The 19,904-nt window shown below is 36.0% G+C and overlaps 1 protein-coding gene across 37 annotated transcripts in view; it reads right to left on the bottom strand.

Moving 5' to 3' along the window:
- The window catches only part of LOC141453191 (uncharacterized), a 194,266-nt gene that overhangs the window by 35,627 nt on the left and 138,735 nt on the right, over positions 1-19,904 (bottom strand). For 29 of the 37 annotated variants that reach the window (XR_012457831.1, XR_012457830.1, XR_012457827.1 and 26 more), the window contains 2 exons: positions 16,076-16,255; positions 9,134-9,239 (listed from right to left, as the gene is read on the bottom strand). The gene's annotated coding sequence lies outside the window, so the exon portion shown is untranslated. Of the gene's footprint in view, positions 1-6,223; positions 6,493-9,058; positions 9,240-16,070; positions 16,256-19,904 lie in introns of all 37 variants that reach the window. The other 8 variants (XM_074126057.1, XM_074126066.1, XM_074126048.1 and 5 more) reach the window with 5 other exon arrangements.

A 19,904-nucleotide genomic window follows, 5' to 3' on the forward strand; every position in this document is an offset into this window, starting at 1 on the left:
AAATGACTGGAATCATTTTAACTGACTGGAATGGTTGAGTTCCCGTTAAGAGAAGTGGACGTTGCAGTTGTTCCAGTTTAAAAACACAAAACACTTACTTCAACCACAATACACTCAAGGACTGCACAGGTAACTGATATGTGCAACGACTTGAGTTAGCGAACCCTTCGACGAATTGTAGGCTTAACTGGCCTTCAGAGCTACGTTCTAATTTAAATATTATTAATTATAATACTCCTTAGTTAATTTTTATTTTATCCAGTCAGTAGGTTTTAGCTAGGAAAAATTCACTAATAATAAGTGTAGTCGTAGCTATGAAATATAATTAATAAAAGTGTTTATAATAATTTAATGGAAGAATGTTATTATAATTTGGCTTTCACAGACACTACGACCTCCAGGGACCATGCCTCGGTTACTTTTTCACAACAACCGATGGCTCAGAGCACTTTCTGCTTGTTTAGAAGCAGGCCCCAAAAACGTCTTAGAGATGCCTTCGCATAACTTACCGCCGCGGCAGGTCTTGCTCTAGGACTTGATCTTGTACTGGCAAAATTCATGCACAAATGCCTTTTCTTCAGCCAAGCATAATGTACAAAGACTACCATTGAGTGTTTTCTGAGCCCACAAAGACTCATAGTTGTCTTTGGCAAAAGTCGTCTACTGAACTTCTTCGCCTAAGTTTCCTCTAGAGTCTTGAGCATGCCGCAAAAGTGTTCCAGGCCATTAATAGGTTTACTAGAACCATTCAGGCCAAAGGTGTGAGCTTATTGGAACCACCTACCTCGAAGAGTCTGAGTTCGCTTGGTAGGCGCTGATAGCATTGCCCCATTTCTTTTCAGGCGCAACATAAATCGTGATAAATTTCCTTTATTAATTGGCTGATAACATATTTCTAGTTTTTCTAAAACTTATTTTTCCAAAAGCTCATTTGGCAAGCAATTGTGTCGTTTAGCTAATTCACTAATAAATACAATTTCAGCAAACTAATAATATATCATTTAAGATGCACTGAACAGGCAGTAAAGTTTACATTTTGAAGAAAAGAATAGAAAATATAATTAAGAGGAATTGAACAGCAAGAAAATGTTATTCGACTATTTTACTTTGGCCACAAGAAGTCGAAGCACAAAGATTTGGAGGAGAGTGATTTACGGACACAACCTTCTTATTATTACCTTTTTTATCTAGATCAGAAGAAAAATTAACCTATTTTCCCATCAGAAGAAATAGTAAATGTAATAAATTAGATAAGAATGAGGCGGATAGGTGGCAGCAGTAGTTTAGCGAGGAATGGTAATGCTGATTGGCGGCCCCAGTACCTCGCCAACCTCAATCAGATCCTCGAGTCTTCGCCACCCTTTTCAACTATCGCTGGCAAGCACCATTCCTTACGACGCTACCCTTTAATTACTAACAGTAAATTAAGGCAAATGTTCGATTGAGCTTTGATAAGGCTGAGTGAATGAGAATGGTATCAGTATGAGCAGCAGAGGGATGAGAGGGTTAGCAGCGAGATCTGCTCCAAGTTGGAAACGCGCTGCCCTAGCCTAAAAGGAAATTTACGCCCTTGCAGCACCACAGTGATAGCCTCTGACGAGGCCCCCCCCCCCCGATTATACATTCCCATTTGGAGCATACCCTCTCTTGAGCCCATCTTTGTACTCACTGCACACCAAACAGTTTTAACGGTAATTCAAGGCTTCATGTCCCTTCCCCATCTCGGCTCCCTCTTTACTTTAGTCTCCACATCTTACCTCAATCTTCCATCTCTCCTCCTCCCAGTCTGATTTATTGTTAAGTTCCTCTAGCAGTACACTTTTACTGTTATCGCTCTAGGATGCTTAAATTCATTTTGACGAGGCAAGACGATATATATACGAGGGATGTTAAGGAATTTATATACCTTATTTTAGGGAGAAATTTATATTGATTTGGTTTTCTCAATAGCTTTTATAGTTCTACAAAGTCATTTATTTTTACAAATAAACCAGGTTATTTATGTTAAAAGTTAAGTAAGTGATGTGCTAATAAATGTGATCAAGCAAATAAATCTACAGCAACGCAGCCAGCCAATAGAATTTATTGAACCATCCCCTATTAGACATACCCTATCCACGTGAAGAGAAACATTAGTTCAAAATAAGTAAATACCTTACTTTAAAAGAAACACTAGTATTAAGACCTGCGGTCTTAAACATTGCAGAGATCTCATACCGCATTCAGGATTGTATAACCATCAAAGTGATGAAGGCCATCACAACTTCACCTCTAAACATCTGCGCAAAGGGGTCTAGGTTAATCAACCTTGCCTTGTCAAGAGAATAGGCTTTTTATAACGACGCTTTATTGTTTCTACAGAAAATACCTCGCAAAGTCCAGGATTATCGTACCAGTCATTTTCGGGCACTGTCTCCTCTGGCCTCATATCGCAAACTAGCGATACCGCTGAAATCTGACTAAATGGTTTCAGAGACGATTCCTCTCATCCAGTCAAAATCTACATAATAGCTGGACCCACTCACGGAGAAAACTTTTTGGAGATGGTTTTTGTAAGAAGGCAAAAAGGCAGGTTTAGTCGGCTTTTCTTACAGATCAAATAAATCGTCCGTAGTCATTTTCCATGGGTGTCCAAATAGTTCTTCATCGTTTTGCTTTCACACACCAAAAAACTGCATTCTTAAGTTCCAAAACTATTTACATTAATAGATTTGTGTTTTTTAATGAAGAATTTGTTATGGCGATGAGCAAGGCATCAATAATGTGAATTTTAGATCAAAGCGCAATTCGTCTTTTGAGGAATTACATCCGGATTCAAACGTGATAATGCTCTGCTTGAGAAAATTCAATTTGAAAAGGTCTGTTGCGAATTCTTTCTTATAGAAATGGAAAGTAAGAAACAGCATGTACAATGAGACCAACGCCATAAAGACAAACGAAATAAATAAAGATGGAAAAGAAGAACAGAGTAAAAGATGTGAAGTGAAATCCCATAAGTTAGTTGTTCTTCTAACGCAATTGCCTCGCCCCCCCCTAAAGAATCTTCTTTAACATAAATACAAGCAGGGCCGTAAAACGTAATGCAAAAAGGGCTGTTACGGATGTGAGGAGGTTGGTGGTGCGTGATAAAGCTAAACGACTTGAAGCTCAGTTCGCCGTGGAGTTCGACTCCGCAGTAGCTCCAGCCAGCAATACCAACAGAATGAGAGATGTGGAAGAGTGTTGCGGTTGTTGGGCGGATGAGAAGTGAGTGAGAGGCAGATGGGAGCACACAGCTACTTGCTGGAGATGACGCCACACAAACAAAGAGAGAAACGGGAAACAAGAAATCTCCCCTACTCTGCTGGCGTAATATTTGTGTTCCACCCTTTTCTAAATAGGCAAGGCCCTTTTGTTTAATTGCCTGAAAATATATTTACAATTCTCGTAAATTTGGATTTCTCATTAGCTTATAGCAGAAAAAAATTAATTTTAAATTACGAAATTTTATTGTTCTCATTAATAATTTTGAGAATACAATCTGAAATGGCTTCATGTCTTCTACCTTCTCTTAACACTGCTAATAAGAAATACCAACCACATCTGATCTGTTAGCGGTCTGTGAAACTACAGCTGCAGACTGAGTAGAGACTAGCCCATTCTCTTGTGACTAACCACTTCTATTTCTTACCACTTCAATTCTTCTTCCTTTCCACTAAGAGAATCCGTAGAGTCTATACATGGTGAGACTAGAACTCCCGAAGAGCAAACTTCGTTTATTTTACCAATGCTTTCACTAGAAAGGTAGAGCACCTAGATTTCAGTCCACGCTCTCTATAAACCTTTTCTTGAGCTCTATGGTCCATGAAGGTCCTTTGGCCTCCTCAACCACTATTTTTTAACCGCGGCAATCTTATTCTTCACCTTATTATTCACGAGACTTCCCAAATCTGACCACCTTGATCTCAATCTTAGTCTCCTTCCAGCCCCTCCTGGTGATCACTAAATATTCTCTTGGGATTCCTGGACGACTCCTCTATTTCAATATGTTTCAACCACATGATCCTACCCCTCTTGATACATCAAACTACACTCTAAAGAAGGATGAAGAAAAGTACTTTTATATAACTCGAAAATTTGACACCACATCTCCTTGAACAAACATGGAGCTTACAGTTAAGAACAGATATTTTAAGGGAGTTGGATGATAAGTAAACCCTGAAATAGTGCTTTGTATATTGAATTCTTTTGAAACAATTTTCAAATTTACAAGGCACTATTGTGAATTTTTGTTAGTTAAAATTAGTCTACTACTTCTTAAGCTTATACTGAATGCTTTTTCAAAGCCGTAATATCTTTATTAATTGATTGAATTTAGTAGAAATGTTAGATTAGCAAGGGCTGCCAGCTATGATAAATAAACTGTAAATTATTCAGTACTTTTGAGGAGGTTCTCAGCGCGAGAATGATTGTGAAAATCTTTTAAAAGAAATAATTTATTTTTGCTCTTCATTAGCTTCTGAATACCAGTGGGTAATACATTTGAACTGGTTCTTGAATGGAAATTGATTGTTTTTTAGTTTTAGAACAGGCACTTTTTAGGAGCGGCACATAAACCACAGAACCACCATCAGAACATTGCTGCCGAAATATAGAACAATCATTAAGATTTTGTTAAAAAAATCATTCACCGAAAAAAACACCTTTTTCTCAGAAATAATTTTATGTGCCAATACTCAATGTAAAATATTTGCTTATCACTAAAACTGAGACTTAAATAAAATTAATTTTGACGTTTAATATATTAAGAAAAAAAAAATCAGCTAATTCCAATTTGGAAGTTTAATGAGCAGAATAGAGTAATAAGTTAAACTAATTTCACAATGAATTTGAAAAGTAATGATTTTGAATGAAACCTGGCAAGAAGGTTATTTGCATTCAAGGATGAGAATGTAGTATGGGAAATAGCTGAAGAGCTGTGGGCGAAGAGAAGAGAAGTGGGCGTTATTTCCACGAAAATTACTCAGAATCCATTAAGGAATTAGTATTTAAATTGAGGCCACTTGTTTCTAAGGGAAGAGTAACAGGACGGCTCTGAAATGTTGGTTTAGAATAAGAAGCTATGGTCTGGGGAGTGAAGTTTACTTTTTACGAGGCCCCAAGAAGAAGGAGCCAACCTGGCAGCGGGGGCTGAAAGAAGAAGGCTGAGTTAGTAGCACCATTCTGTCGGCTAGAGTGGAGAACGAACGAGAAAGGATATAGGCGGAGGGCATCAGAGCCCATAACAAAGATATCTTTATGATACCATTTAACACGTTATCTATAATAAGTCCCCAGGCTTAATTGTAATTGAGTCTGGGTTTGTAGGTGGATGGGTAGTTTGGGAAAGTGTTACAAGAGGTTAGAGCGTAGCAGGAAGAAGTGGGCGGATATCGACCAGCAAGCGGCCATTTTGACTGACAGATCGAGTAAGCAGTGCATACCAATGAAGTAGAGGATGGGAGGGTAAAACTGTTCTCTAGATAACCGTGTATTAATTGCCAAGAAGGGCGGAGTCAGGTTGTTCCACTGCTGAAGGAAGATAGGAAGGCGCTCGCTCCCCGCTGAAGAGTCCCCTCGCAGTGGTACAGAGGGTGAGATAGTGGAAAGCGTAAAGAGAGAATAAGAGAAGATTCTGAGACTTTATGAGGTGGTCGTGGTTTCACTACAGATTCAATGTGAGACTCCAAGACTAGAGTTTACCGTTCGCGTTACCATACTCTTGGCGCTTATAGCAAACAGAGCAAACTACCCCGGACCGACAGACTTTACTTCTTGCTTCCAAATCTCCCCACTAGACTTATTGTCTCTTACACGGCTCTACTTCCAATGGCTTCTAAACACACTACCACACCGACATCTAAATAGCGTTCATTACTAACCAAATCCCGAACCACTTAAACTCTCAACACTTTGCTGCCCATTTTATATAATTGTGCTTTCTTTTTTTTAAAAAAAATAGTAATTATAAAGTTAAACTCCGAGGAACATCGTAACTAAACTCTCTTTAAGAAAGGTTTAAAGGTCCTTTGGCACAAAATGATCATAAAAATTAAAATTCTCAAAAAAAAAAATTATATCATTCTTAATTTTACTAAACTGAAATTATTTAAGTAGCAAAAGTAATACTCTTATCGAACAAGAACAATTTATCAACTCAATATCGATATCATTTAAACATTTCATGTAAGAATTTAATGATTACCTGTTTTAGTGAAAAGATGAACTGCTAAATAGATTAAATGAAAATCAGTAGAACAATCTAAGTCTGACATTATTTCATTCCAAAAACAGATAATTCACGGAAACAAGAGAAATAAAAAGCCACTGCATGTTTCCTCTCAGATTTTCCTTCATTATTATGGATATCTGGCTTAAAAGTCCTCTCAAAGTTCTCAAACTCAGCCTTAAACATTGTTGAACTGAATCTTGAAACAAATCTTCGGAATATACTTGCGAACTAATCCCCTTCCGCTGTAAAGCAATATACAATAAATCTGTACTCATCAGTCCATTTTTCATTCCATTTTAAAATCTCAACATTTCCTATTCCAGTTTGCCATGAACGTTAGTTAATTTCGGTTTTTAAAAAATTAATGTGCCTCATATTTTATCTTTATTGATAAATCGATTGATTGATTTTACTCATTATTATTATTTACTTCTTAACCAGATTGGCCTTATACTGAGCATTTCTATTCTTTAAGTTATTTGCCTCTGACTAAAGCTTAAACCTTTTTTGTTTCAAACTTGAAGAAATCGAACCGCAGAATACTATAAAATCAAACAACAAAATATACAAAGATATTTTCTTGACATCATAAGACGTGTGATTTTTTGGTAGTTTGTTCTAATGATAAAAATCTCCGCTATATTTCCGTCAAGGTTAAACTAGAAAGATCCATTAATCGCGTGCATTTCCTCAGAAAAGCGCTGCGACATTTAATTAAAGAAGCTCCATTTAGAGTAAGTGCTGACATCACATCTTAGCCTATTTTTTTTCAATCACTTCCTTAGATGATTTCACTTTCAGAAAGGTTTTAATATAAAGTAAGTGCTGACATCACATCTTAGCCTATTTTTTTTCAATCACTTCCTAAGATGATTTCACTTTCAGAAAGGTTTTAATATAAAGTTTCTAATTATTTCGCGTCTGGCTCGCCATCGTCTTTTCGCATAATCCTTATTTCATAATTTTATTTCTGATATAAGGTATATTTAATATATTTCATTTTATAATATATTTAAGATATATATCTGAACAATACATGCGATCATGAAGCTAAGAAGAGTTTGAGCTCTACTTACTATTATCCACAATTTCATACAATTTTCCAAATGAATTATTATTTAATTTCTCAGTTACTCTGCTATTGTTTTATTAGTTCCAATAAATTAATCGCAGCTGGATACAACAACGAAATAGTAAACGAAGTTAGCTATTTATTAGATTTGAGTATTCAACAGGTTTGAGTGCATGTAATAATTTCCTAGTTAATATATAAAGATGGTCTATTATTTAAGGTACCCAAATTGAAAACCATTTTCACTCAGTCATTCAAAGTTTTGTAAGGAAATATTCTCATCTGGATTTCACTAAAAATCATAGAACACAATCATAAGTAAACCGAATAATCTACGTAATATATGAAAGAAATGGCCACGACTGCATTTTACCTTCACTAGACAGATAGACGTCGCAGTATTCAGAGAAAAGAATGAAGCAGAATGCGTGAATCTGAATAACAGATAAGAAATCAGACTTAGAACTTGATGTCACAACACACATTTGGTTCATAGAACTATGGACAAAATTAATTGAAGGTCTAGGAACATAATTAGATTATTTACAGGACAAACTAAACATTGGCAACTATCTAAATCATAACTTAATTAAGTTAATAGTGCTCAATTTAGGGTCACCTTATTACCACTGCAACAGTGTATACACCTCACAAATCATCTATAAATCAAACCAAAGCTCATGAATAAGGGGCACACTACCATGATAAAAGATTAGAAATTGTAATAAAATTATATGACTTTTCCATGACATCAACTATAATAACAATACGTAAAAAAGAGGAAACATAAAACAAAAGACAAGAGAACAAAAGACAACTTAATAATTAAGAAAGGAACTCCTAAGAAAATCCACAAGCATAGGGAAAGAACTTTTCATCACTTGTAAAAACTATATGGCAAAATGTTATATTTTCTAACAACATAGAACTACACTCCTTTAAAACAGAGAAAGAATAGCTGTTTTTTTAAAAAAGCATATCGGTGTCTAACATCCTAACAGTTTGAGATGGACGTGAATTTTCACGAATGGAACTTATAATTTAATTTTCCTTTCTTATCTTTCTAGAAAACACCCGCTGACTCGCAAAGTAAGATAATAAAAACGCCTATTGTTGTAAGATTAGAACCTCAATCTGTAGTTATATTTGTTTATTCTCTGGAAGATATTGAATAAAAAAGATATTATCTTTTAGTGCTTCAACTGTTCAGGTGAGCTCTTCACTGTAGTTATTTGACTGCTACTATTGTTTCATTCATCTTTTGTTAGACGCGGAAATGGAACATGGCAATAGTTGAATAATTTATAGAATAAGAAGGCCTGTTTAGATATCAAGTCAAAAAACTGTTTGTTATAAAAAGAGAAGAGTAAAATGAAAAGAGATAAAGCCAATTCCGTTGGTAACTCTTGTGAAGTTTGCCTTACAGCTTCAAGCCAAGGCATACATCCTTCAGCTCGTTATGTTTTCATGCCATCAACTACTGTTTTGTTTGCAATCTCTTGTTTCTTCCGATATTCTTACCAATTACACGTTTATTTGGCAATTTTTCGTCGGAATACAACAATTTCTTTTTCTTATTTCTGAAGCAGAAAAAATTGTAATTGTTTCAAAGTCTGACATTTCTTTTCAGGAAAAATGTGTTTTGAGGACTTTATTTAGTTTCGTAAAAATGATTTTTGTTTGTAATGAAGAGACTGAAAGAATATGATGGGGGATCAACAGAAACTTCAAGTTACCTTAGTATTTATTTGGTGGTCGGTACAGATGAACAGAACGATTTGGATACGAATGATGAATAGGAAAGTCGATACCTTTAAATGCTTGGTACTCTGCTTGACGAACTGATCGAAGATACGCCTTTATGAAGAAAATCCAATGTGACCAGGTTAGTGTAGTGACAATGTTCCACTCGGTTCTCTGCAACAGAACAATTTCTAGTCAGAATAGAAAAGAATATTTTATTCCCTAGTAGATAGTTTTTTGAATAACGGCGTAGAAACGTGGGCCACAACTAAGAAACTGGCTCTATAGTGAAGGGCAGTTGAAATGGATTACTGAAGGAGGTTCCTTATAGAAGGCAGAGATATGGGTACAAGAGGCGTACGCAGTTTGAAGGATGACCGGAGCGTTAATCGTTGGAATCCAGAGAGAGGAGAAAAAGAGAGTGAAGAGGAGTTGGCCCGCAGAGGGATAATTGAAGAGGGTTGTGGTAGGGATTATTCTGGAAACGCCGATATATAAGTTAGTAGGTGATTCTATTAACGCTATAAATGTGGGTTTGTGATCAAAACGATTTCTGGATAAAGAGAAATAGGAGAAATCTGGATCTACCAGAGGGTTGACAACAAACTAGTAGCTTTGGCTTGGGTTAAGGTATCTGGCTGCATAGCCTAAGGGTAAGGCACCCAACTCTTAGTTCAAGTTGACTGGAAGAGATCCAACACATAGTCAAGAAGCTTAACTCAATTAATTACAGAACAGACACAAATAACTAAGTGTACAACTATATAATCAAAACTTAATTAAGACGGCAGTGGCATCAAACCGCCATGGCGCTACTTAATTATAACGTCAACAGTGTGCAACCTCACAAATAGTACAACTTTGTATCATAACGGAGATACTAAGGAATGCTATATTGCAGCTAAATCCCTGTTTATCTTACTGCTGCTATGGTACGTCGTCCACACATGGATAGAAAGGAAGTTGACCCACCACTTATAGCAAAGACGGGTAGTGGTTACGTTAAAGTTATCTGACCAGAACTATTTCAGGTTTTGAATTAGAATAAAAATAAATATAAATAAATTATTGGACTAGGCGCCACGGTAGCCGAGCGGTTAGAGGCGTGACCTGCAAAGCTAGTATGCATTGTGGTACTGGGTTCGATTCCCGGTCTTAGGCCTTGGATTTTATTTAATGGTTAATAAAAGAAATTACAGTAAAGTATGTTTGCTAGTCGCCTCCGTCTACGATACCTAATTGGTAGTTGGACGTAAAGCCCCGCCTGGAAAAATAGGCGATTACTTTACTACTTATTGGACTTGAAAAATTTTTTTAATAAAAGAAGAAAATATGGAACACGAACTTGCATAAGGAATAACGTGTTAATAACTGGTCTCAGAATGGAATGACCATGGATGAAGATAAACTGTGAGGAAGATAGGCAAACAGTGAGAAGCCACAGGTGTCTTGCTTAGTGTTGCAACACTGCTGAACGTTACATTGCGAGCTAAATCCCAGCGTAAAGGAGTAACAAAAAAAAAAAAAAAAACTATAGAAAAAGGTGTGAGGTAAATTGAAGAGAGAGCGCGAGGGTGTTAGTGTGCAAGGAAGAGAGATGGTGTAGAGCGGGCGGTATTTGGAGTTGATAGGAGTGACAGTTTACACTTGATTCAGGCAGTTAGGGCCGCTCGAAGGACGGGTGGTACTCGGCTTGCTGCAGTCACTCCACTGGAAAGAGAGAACTGTGGGAAAAAAAGAGGTAGACTGGCAGACCAGAGAGTAAACGGCGGAGGATGAGGCGGCAGGCTGACTGCTTGCTACACTCTGCCTGTGGGAGGAGGCGGCAGTGCATCAACAGGTGGCCCATAAAGTAGATATGCCCATAGGAGCAGGCCGGATGTCAATAGGTAGGCCAGCTCTGTACCCCGGCTCATCTCTTTATCTTCAGCTGTTCTCTTATCCCTTCCCCCTCTCTATCACCTCTCTCTCGATGTAACCACTTTCAACAACCACTTTTCATTTAGTCAACCGGTTGTATAGAGCTCGCTGCTAAAGAGCACTGTATATCAGGCCCCTTGTCATGTTTACTGGCATCTCCCTCCTGACAAAATATCAACCTCAATTTTACTTTCTCTCATTCCAATAAGAAAAAGCAAGTTTTGCGATCGTATACAAATTTTCAACACAGATTTTACACCGTAAATATACCTTTTGAAGTCAGCTGAGGACAAAAAAAAAAGAAGATTTTTAGAAGATTGTACATTTGCATCGACCGGTCAGAAATTAAACGCTCGCTTAGTTCGTACGCGCACCACCAACAGATGAGGAATTTTTTTCCCTTGGGTTGTGGGGCTAAACATTGCTACTCTATTGGAAGGTTACCACAGTAATCGTTCACTGTAAAAAATCTTGAGTAACCGTAATGTTTATGCAACTAATGAAATACAATTGTTTATGCAACTAATGAAATACAATCAATATAAAAGAAAAACCATTATGGGTAGGATTACATCCGTTACAAGAGTTATGTAACTTTTGGGCAAAAGTGAAGTAAAAATGAAAAAACTAGAGGAAGAAATAACATCAACTCATTGAATAAAATACAGTCAACAATAAAATTAAAATAAACACAAAATCATAACGTTACATACCACATAAAACCAAAGTTAGATCATTCTTAATTAAAAATATTTCTAATAAGTTCATTTCCAAAATAAATAAAATAATAATAACATTTTCAAAAAATATATAGAGAGATAAATAGAAATGGTAAGGAATTAATCACACTTAATAAGTGCAATGAGTTATACTTCTCAATTTTAACAAAACAGTAGCAGAGTGTCTTAACAATGCTGCTGTAATTTTCACTTAATGCTGAATTAAACAGATGAGACTTTTAACTAAAACATCCACTATTTCGCTCAAAACCAGAAAATAGTGTAGCATTGTTTGCAATAAAAAAAAAAAGGAAAATACAATATAACAACCGAGTTTTCTAGATTAAAGAAAGAGTGATATTATATCTGTGTTCAGCGTCATTGTATTCATGAAGAAGTAGCAGTCAGCCAGCTCTTAAACAGTTGTTGGAAAAGCCGTGAAAAATGTAAGCTAGTTTTTACCCTGGAGCAGAGAAAATTTGAACTAATCTAGGAAGGGAAGATGAGAATGTTAAAAAAAAAAAGAGATAAAAAAAAACAAAGAAAAGATATAGATCCGCAGTATTAGGACGAGTGGGAAAAGCATGGGAGACAATGTAGGCGGGGGCAGAAATTGTTAGAATAGTCGGCTGGGGGCGGTAAGTAATAATAAAGAGAAAGATAAGGATGGTGATGGTGTATTTCTGTTTTCCTTCTATGCCTGGATGTTCAGGGTGCAAGGGAAATGTTTTAGAAGGTTGAAGGTACACCTTCGTCGCCACCCCTCTGGAGGTATAAGGCCTAATTCCTACGGCGGCAAATTCTAATACAATACATGGGTTTAATATCGTAAAGTTTGTTTTTCCACATAGAGGAACTATGTCTGAGTGTACTCTGGTCGTGGCCGCAGATTAAAATTCAGGCGAGGTGAGTGGGCTTTCTGTTACCTCTGCAAACGGATAATTGTGGCCATCATTCGTCCTCTGTGCTCCCTCTTGCTCCTTGAATATTCTCTCTCTTTGTCTGCTGTGTATAGCTCAACTGGAGGCTTTGCTGCTTCCCTTATTGTACAGAGCGCTCGCTATAGGTAGACTCCTAAATGGAAATACCACCCTCCTAGGCCAAGATATCCCTCATATCTTCTACAATTCACCGTTCATACTTTTCATTCTCACCCCCCTAAGTAGTACAAACTACACATCGCCGGTAAAGTAGAAATTAACAATTTATTTATAATTAACTAAAATCCACTTTAAACAGCATTCATGATTGTTCACAACTAACTCCTACCGAACAGAGCAGACGTCAGATATTTATTTCAAATAGAAAAATTGGAGCAGTGAAAACATTTTGATTATAGTGTATGTTTACTGCTTGCACTTATATGTATATTTGTGCAGGGATATAAATGCACTAAAAGCAACATAAAACCACCAATATTAGAAATTTTTTTAAAGGCTGTTTGTTACTTAAAGTAAGTTGTTACCGGTAACTGTGGTTGTGTTAAACGTTTAGTTTATAGTATCTCTTTTTTAAATTGAAGTGGTAGTAAAGGACATCCCTTATCTACGTAATGAAAAAGCATCAAAACCAACTATAAGACAACTGGTATAACTAGCTATAAGACAGCATCCTCATCCTCGCAAGAACAGAACCGAAGACATCAAATGCCATCTGTAGAGGCAATTTTTAACCATGTAAAGTCACATGGATTATTGATTTCTGCAAGTAAAAATCGTACCCCAGGTCCGAAGTGTTTCTTTTTTTTTTTTTAATAAAAAATCAAGGCAAATACTTCTGTTATCTGATGTTGCTACACCAACAAAATTTCCTGACCAATCATCGTATTTGTCTAGGAAAATACCTACAAAAAACAATAGAAAGAAAGAAAGCAAAAACAATACATAGTCCATAATCATATTATATGACACATATCATTTATATATTACATGCCTGCTGTTTTATTTTTCTTCTAAGTGAATTAGCTTTAAAAATACACAGAAATAAACTTTTGCCCGAAAACCTTTTTATTACCTTGAACCATATGAATATTATGGTTTTACATTTTATGCACACAATGTAACTATAACGACTTCAGCACAGTATGTTCGGGGAAGCAGTTTAAGGGCGAAGGTGTTGTTGGGAGGGGTCTGCGATGGCATAAAGGTATTGCGTTGCACACACGACCGAATAAAATTTAAATGTCTGTACACCTAGTTAGCACGGACCAGAGGTGCAGAAATGTGCGTGCTGCGACATATCGGCAAAATTGTAATTGTAAAATTGTAACTTCTATGTACAGTATTTTATATATATATATATATATATAAGAGTGAGCGAGGTTTTGGGTGGAAACGGAAGTGCGATGAGAGAGAAGGAAATGCTCATCGTGTACATCTGTTGCCAACATCTGCAATGAATAACATCCATTTTAGCTGACTTAATTTCCGGCGGTAATGTGCGCGCCATTGTCTGTGTGTTTTGAACAATAATTACTACATTTTGAATTTCACTTTGGCGCTAATTAAAGGACGAAATCGTTTATGGTTTCAACGTAACATTATCCTCTTAGTTGAAATCCCAAGTTTCCCAAGCTGTTTGTTAAAACCTGGAAACCAACCTTTCTATCTAGATATCCGTATCTAGTTGAACGTTAACAGCAAATATTCAGTAGTGCATTGCACAAAGCAAGGAATGTCCATTTACTGGACTCATCTGTATTCGTTAGCCGGCCGGGGAACAGTGTACCTAGTGATATATAATACACTATCTAATATCCAATGACTGTCCTCTTCTCCTGCGCCAAACTTAGGAGAGAGGGCGCTTCTCATTGTACGAAATAGGTAATAGTGTTTTGTGATAAGGTAAAGGGACTACAGGAGGGGATTCAGGGTTTTAAGACACCCTTGCGACCCACTATTCTGTATTTATGCGGTACGTTTGTCACTCTTTAGATCTCATTACCCTTTACAGTACTGCGATATGACCAACACTGTTTATTATCTGGCGTAGTCTCCTATATTCACCATCTTCTTCTTCTTCTTCTTCTCACTTTGCCCTGGTGTACCTAGATGACCCAGTTGCAATACATTTTCTGTATTAGTTCGCTCTCGCCATCTCATTGCTCTTTCTTTAATAAAACATGCTACAATGATCCAGTACCTACTGGATAGAAGATACTATAAATTTCCGAGAAACATTTATGTCCATAGTGCACAAGTTCCCTAAGGGAATAACGTAATAAACTTGTTTTTCACCTGTAAGGCTTAATTAATCTTATTTACAAAGTATTTATATGCAAAACAGAACTGTGTAATCAAATAAAATCTTTTTTTTTCTGGCGTCACTAAGAAAAATAGACCATGCCATTATCAAAGTACAATTTTGCATTTATATTTTAATTGACCAAAAATCGGGCAAGAAAAAAACCTTATGGAATAATTCAAGTTATCGACGAATACAAGAATATCAGTGTCTTATGTTTTTAAGTTAAAATCATTTATGAATATTGTTCATCTTTTTTTAGTAACTGATTCATTAGTCGAAAAAAAATTTATTGCCAATTCTAGTCATAAACTTTATTTTATTTTTGCCAAGTTTCGATCTATGGACTATACAGGTTTCTTCGCCTGTATCTTCAAGATGATATTGCCGAAAGCTTCATGAAAATGAAATAAGAACGATTATGACTGAAATGCGCAACAGTGACTCTTAACACCGAAACAAACCATCGGGAATTATCTGTGCTCTAGTTTATACTCTTCGCTTCTTATCAAGAAGATGGTCAGCCAGCTACATTAGCAAGGATAATAACAAACGCCTACTAGAAAAGAATGAGACACCCGATCTAATAAAGATTTCTTAAAATCTGTATAGGCAACATCCTCCAAGTAGCTTCACTAGAAATTAGTTATTGTGACAAAAAGAATCAAACAAATTGCGGTATATTCTTCTTCTTTAAAGTATATTACAAAATCTGGAATCCTTTATAGTATAGGATAATAAAAATAATGGTTTATGTATTTGGGTCGAAAGGTTATGGGGGTTGTGTCAATGGGTTGGTTGAAGGTAAAATGGTAGAATAGTAGAAATAAGAAGCGGAAAGATAAATATGACAGAAGGTGAAGGTAGATGGATAATGACGGATAACATAGGTGCAGAGAAGTGTAGGAGTCAAAGTGTAAGTATTTCCACGGAAAGAGGGAGGGCTGCGCGATAGAGAGAGAGACAAGTTGAGCGTGGTCAGCCAGGGAGAGAGGTAGTTAGAGTGAGGTATCTTCTCAGGAGGTTTGGACTGTGAAGACGGACCAGGTCTTGATTGATGAGTGGCACTCACGAGATTTCTGGTAAATAGACGACCGGGAGCATATACATAAATATATATCACCTGACCTTATCCTCGGACTGACGAGTAGAGTCGGCTACCATTCTTCACCCTGGTTTATTTAACTCAGTTCTCTTCTTTACTCACTCACGTCTGGACTCATTTCTATAGATAAAACCATCCTTTCTTGTTCACTGATAACTGTGGTTACATCCTTTTGGGCTTTTAGTAGAACTTTTCGCCTTAGCCTGTAAAATAAAACACGTTATTTTTTTTTTAAACATTTTTAATAATAATAAACAAAATAGCAAACATTTTTTAGAGAATCAGCTGTTCTCTGCGGTGCAACTGTAGATACGAGTTCTTTTATTTCTTTGAATAAAGATACACGACGGACGAAGCGTTGAAAAGTTAGTCAACCAGTACTAGTATCATGGTTTCGATCTGAGTAGGCTGTAGGCGGGGTGAATATCAATTTTACATCAGTCAAACTTCAAAATAACTCCTCCCAAACTTGATCGGACTTGATAAGCATAAGTAAATTAACGGCAAAAATATTTTTCTGCTATTCTAAAAACAATTGTGGAGGAAAAAGAGGCTCCAAAATGATTAATTTTATTGGAAATATTAATTTTGTGGCTTTTCAAGATGAAATTCCCATAATTACGCAAGCAATTCCTCTCAGGGAAAGCAATTTTATAGTTTATTGCAGTTAACAGCATCATTCATCACAATATTTATTAAATAAGACTGACATCAGTCTAGAAAGTTCTTGAGATCATTGTGCGGTCGATAAACAAGAACTTCTTTATTTTTAGTATCAAAACTGACTCCTTTAGGTACTTTAAAGGTAATTCATTCTACAATTTTAATGGTGAACATGGCAAAGAGTTCAGAGCTAAGGACCTTTTTTCCTGGTAAATTGCTCCACTGACAGACAGTTTGGGGAGAAGCTGATTGATTTCCTTGCGTTAACGAACATGGCCACAGGAACACTGACAACTTACATTAATTAAAGGTCCTAAATATTTCTAAACTTTTGAACTATATCCCAAATTTTTTGTGTTCAAGTATAGAAAAAAACATTACAAATGTTAATTACCCAAAAAAATTCCCAGCTCGAGTGGATAAAAGATGAGAGAGGATTAAAATGATTAGGGGCAGTCGATGCGCCAAAAAAAAAAAAAAAAAAAAAAAAATTACTCAAAAAAATGAAGAATACAAATATTTGTACTGTTTTCTTAAGACCCCAGCCCCGAAATAAATAGTTCTAGCTATAAAATTTCCTGAACATTTTTATTATTGATTTTAACATTTCTTCATTCCATTCAGACTGAATAGTGTAAAAACTAATGCACTTTGCTTATAAAACTACTTACAATAAGTTAAAATTTAATTATTCCATTTAGTTATGATGGCGCAACAGAGACCAAAGCTTAGTATTTTAATCAAAATTTCTATGACGCACAATAGTTACATCATAGTAATATACATAATTATATCATTTAATTAATTAAACTAACTTAGTAGATAATATCAATATTTTAGGCGTGTAAGTATATTTAATTAACCAATGATACTGTTTCTATTAAATAATAACCCTTACTACTATAACATTAGAATGTATGCTTGAAACAAAATTATAATTGCAGTTAATGGATAATTTGGAAGACTAAAATTGAACAAAAAGATTTCAATTCAAATGAAGCCATTTATTGAACTTCCATTTTCCGTAAATGAGGTTGAAAAAGAGCCGTTAGCATTTCCCGTGAAGGAGGAAGAAGATTTGTAGAGTAAACTGGTGAGCAGGATCCCATTCATCAAGAAAGGCGACGCAGGTTAATGTAGAGGGAAGACATACGGGAAGTTTTCCAAAGGGGCAGAGACCTGATTTAATTGGCTGCACATACATAAACTTGTTGCACTCACGAGTTAAAAGGCACAAGAAAATGGCCAGAATGTGAGAAAAAACATTAACATTTGGGTCTTTAAAGGTGGAAAAGATAGAAGATAAGTTAAGTACAGTAATGATTATCTTTTCAGGCGGTCTTTAAGTCCAGTTAGCAAGTTAGCCATAATGGTCGAAAGCGACTAGCAAAAGCACTTTACAATGAAGTTTTCATATTAACCGATGGTATTCCATAAGCCAAGGCCTAGTCTGGGAATCAAATCATCATGGTCTTGCGGTAGGAAGACTAATAATTACGAGATATTTTTCACATTGAGGCAAGTTCCATAAATTGCTGTTTGAGGACATTCTACTCTTTATGGAGTCCTTTGAATCATGCCAATTGTTTGGGGATTCTATTGCACTGGGTAAACGTGATAAATACGTCCCATGAAACCCTTCATAGTTAAATGATCATGTTTCTAGCAAGATCTAGCTGTGAACATTAAAGAAGAAATGGATGTTGCTTTTAAAGGTGAAGAGTTTTCTATATTCGTAGTTAATTCAAACAAGAACCAATTTCTCGGATAATCAGGCAGCGCTCAAGGCATTAAATCCCTGAATTCCTGTTGGGTGAATACTAGGAAGATGCAATACTGAGAAATATGATTATTTCTCCTTTCCACCTTAGCCAGAGCTCGCTGACCTCTGAAAGAAATCGCGTTCTGTCAGCCGGAGCCTTATCCACACACAGATAGATATGTATGCCTCACTAATATTATTATTTGGCGCAACGACTTCTTGGCCATTAGCGCCGGCGAACTTATTGTCTCAATTTCAACTCACATATAAAAATCAATTGTTGAACTTCTACGTCCTGTTGACCAAAACCAATAAACTGCCTTTTGTAAAATAAATAACTTTTAGGAAATTTCTCAAAATAATAATACTTTAGTAGTTAATTTCCTTCTTTCTTATAAACACAATTGTTATTGAGCCCAAGTTTTTCGTGGAAAGCTCCATTCTTGTTACAGTGGACATAGTGGAGGCTAGCAAGAAGACATTAGTGGCGGTATTTGGCTGGTGACCCCCCGAGAGAGAGATACGTGTCCAATATGAGACTCTGCTGCGGAGGGATATACCGCCTCCTCCCTCACATATCGTACATACCCTTCTTCTCTTTACTCCAACATGTTGTCACTCCGGTTAGTACACTGTTTTCTTATTATTACACAGAATAAATATCCATCTAGAACGAACTGACCCCCCTATCAACCAGGGCACCTCTTTCAGTTTCTAAGATAGTTGCAATATATTCTTATTTCTACTTTCACTCTAATATTTTTTCTTCCTCTTGTTATTATAATACTGTTAACAAATTTGTTTTTAATTACAACTTATTTTATAACTCAAATAACAATATAATACTGTCTTTTAGTCCTGTACTTTTGGCATGTAGAAAGTAAGATAGTAGCTTCTCTTACTCCTAACAAGGGAATATGGCGGTCGTATCAAGTTATGGATATATTTACTTCACTAGGTAACTAAAAAATATGTTTGCCAACTTTACAGAAAAAAGTAATTTTCAGAAAATAGTTTATGTAAAGCCTTAATTGAAAATGAAAATCGCGAAAAGCTCAAAGTTTAAATCACAAGAAAGGCGATTAAATTTCCATAATCAAAAGTGGCTAGTTTCAATTCAACTTCTGTTTAAATCGTCTCTAAGCCAATTTATTTTAAGATAATTTGAAGGAAGCTTCACTCTAAAGTGCCGTTTCATTGCACTGTACAAAAAAACCACTCAAATGTTGACTCCTTCCGAAAATTTGGGCATATCCTCTTCCGTGAAAAGTGTTTTTTTTTTGTTACCTCCTCTATTATCTGCTAAAATGTACAGTGTGTATAATTGGTTGAATCTGTCCATTTGCACATTACTTAATGTTAATCACATATTCAGTAACATAATTATGGATAAAATGCTTGCCTAAAGCATTTTATTACATTACAGT

This window comes from Rhodnius prolixus, unplaced genomic scaffold (assembly GCF_049639745.1).
Source record: "Rhodnius prolixus isolate KJV_2025 unplaced genomic scaffold, Rpr scaffold_3, whole genome shotgun sequence".
Taxonomy (NCBI): domain Eukaryota; kingdom Metazoa; phylum Arthropoda; class Insecta; order Hemiptera; family Reduviidae; genus Rhodnius; species Rhodnius prolixus.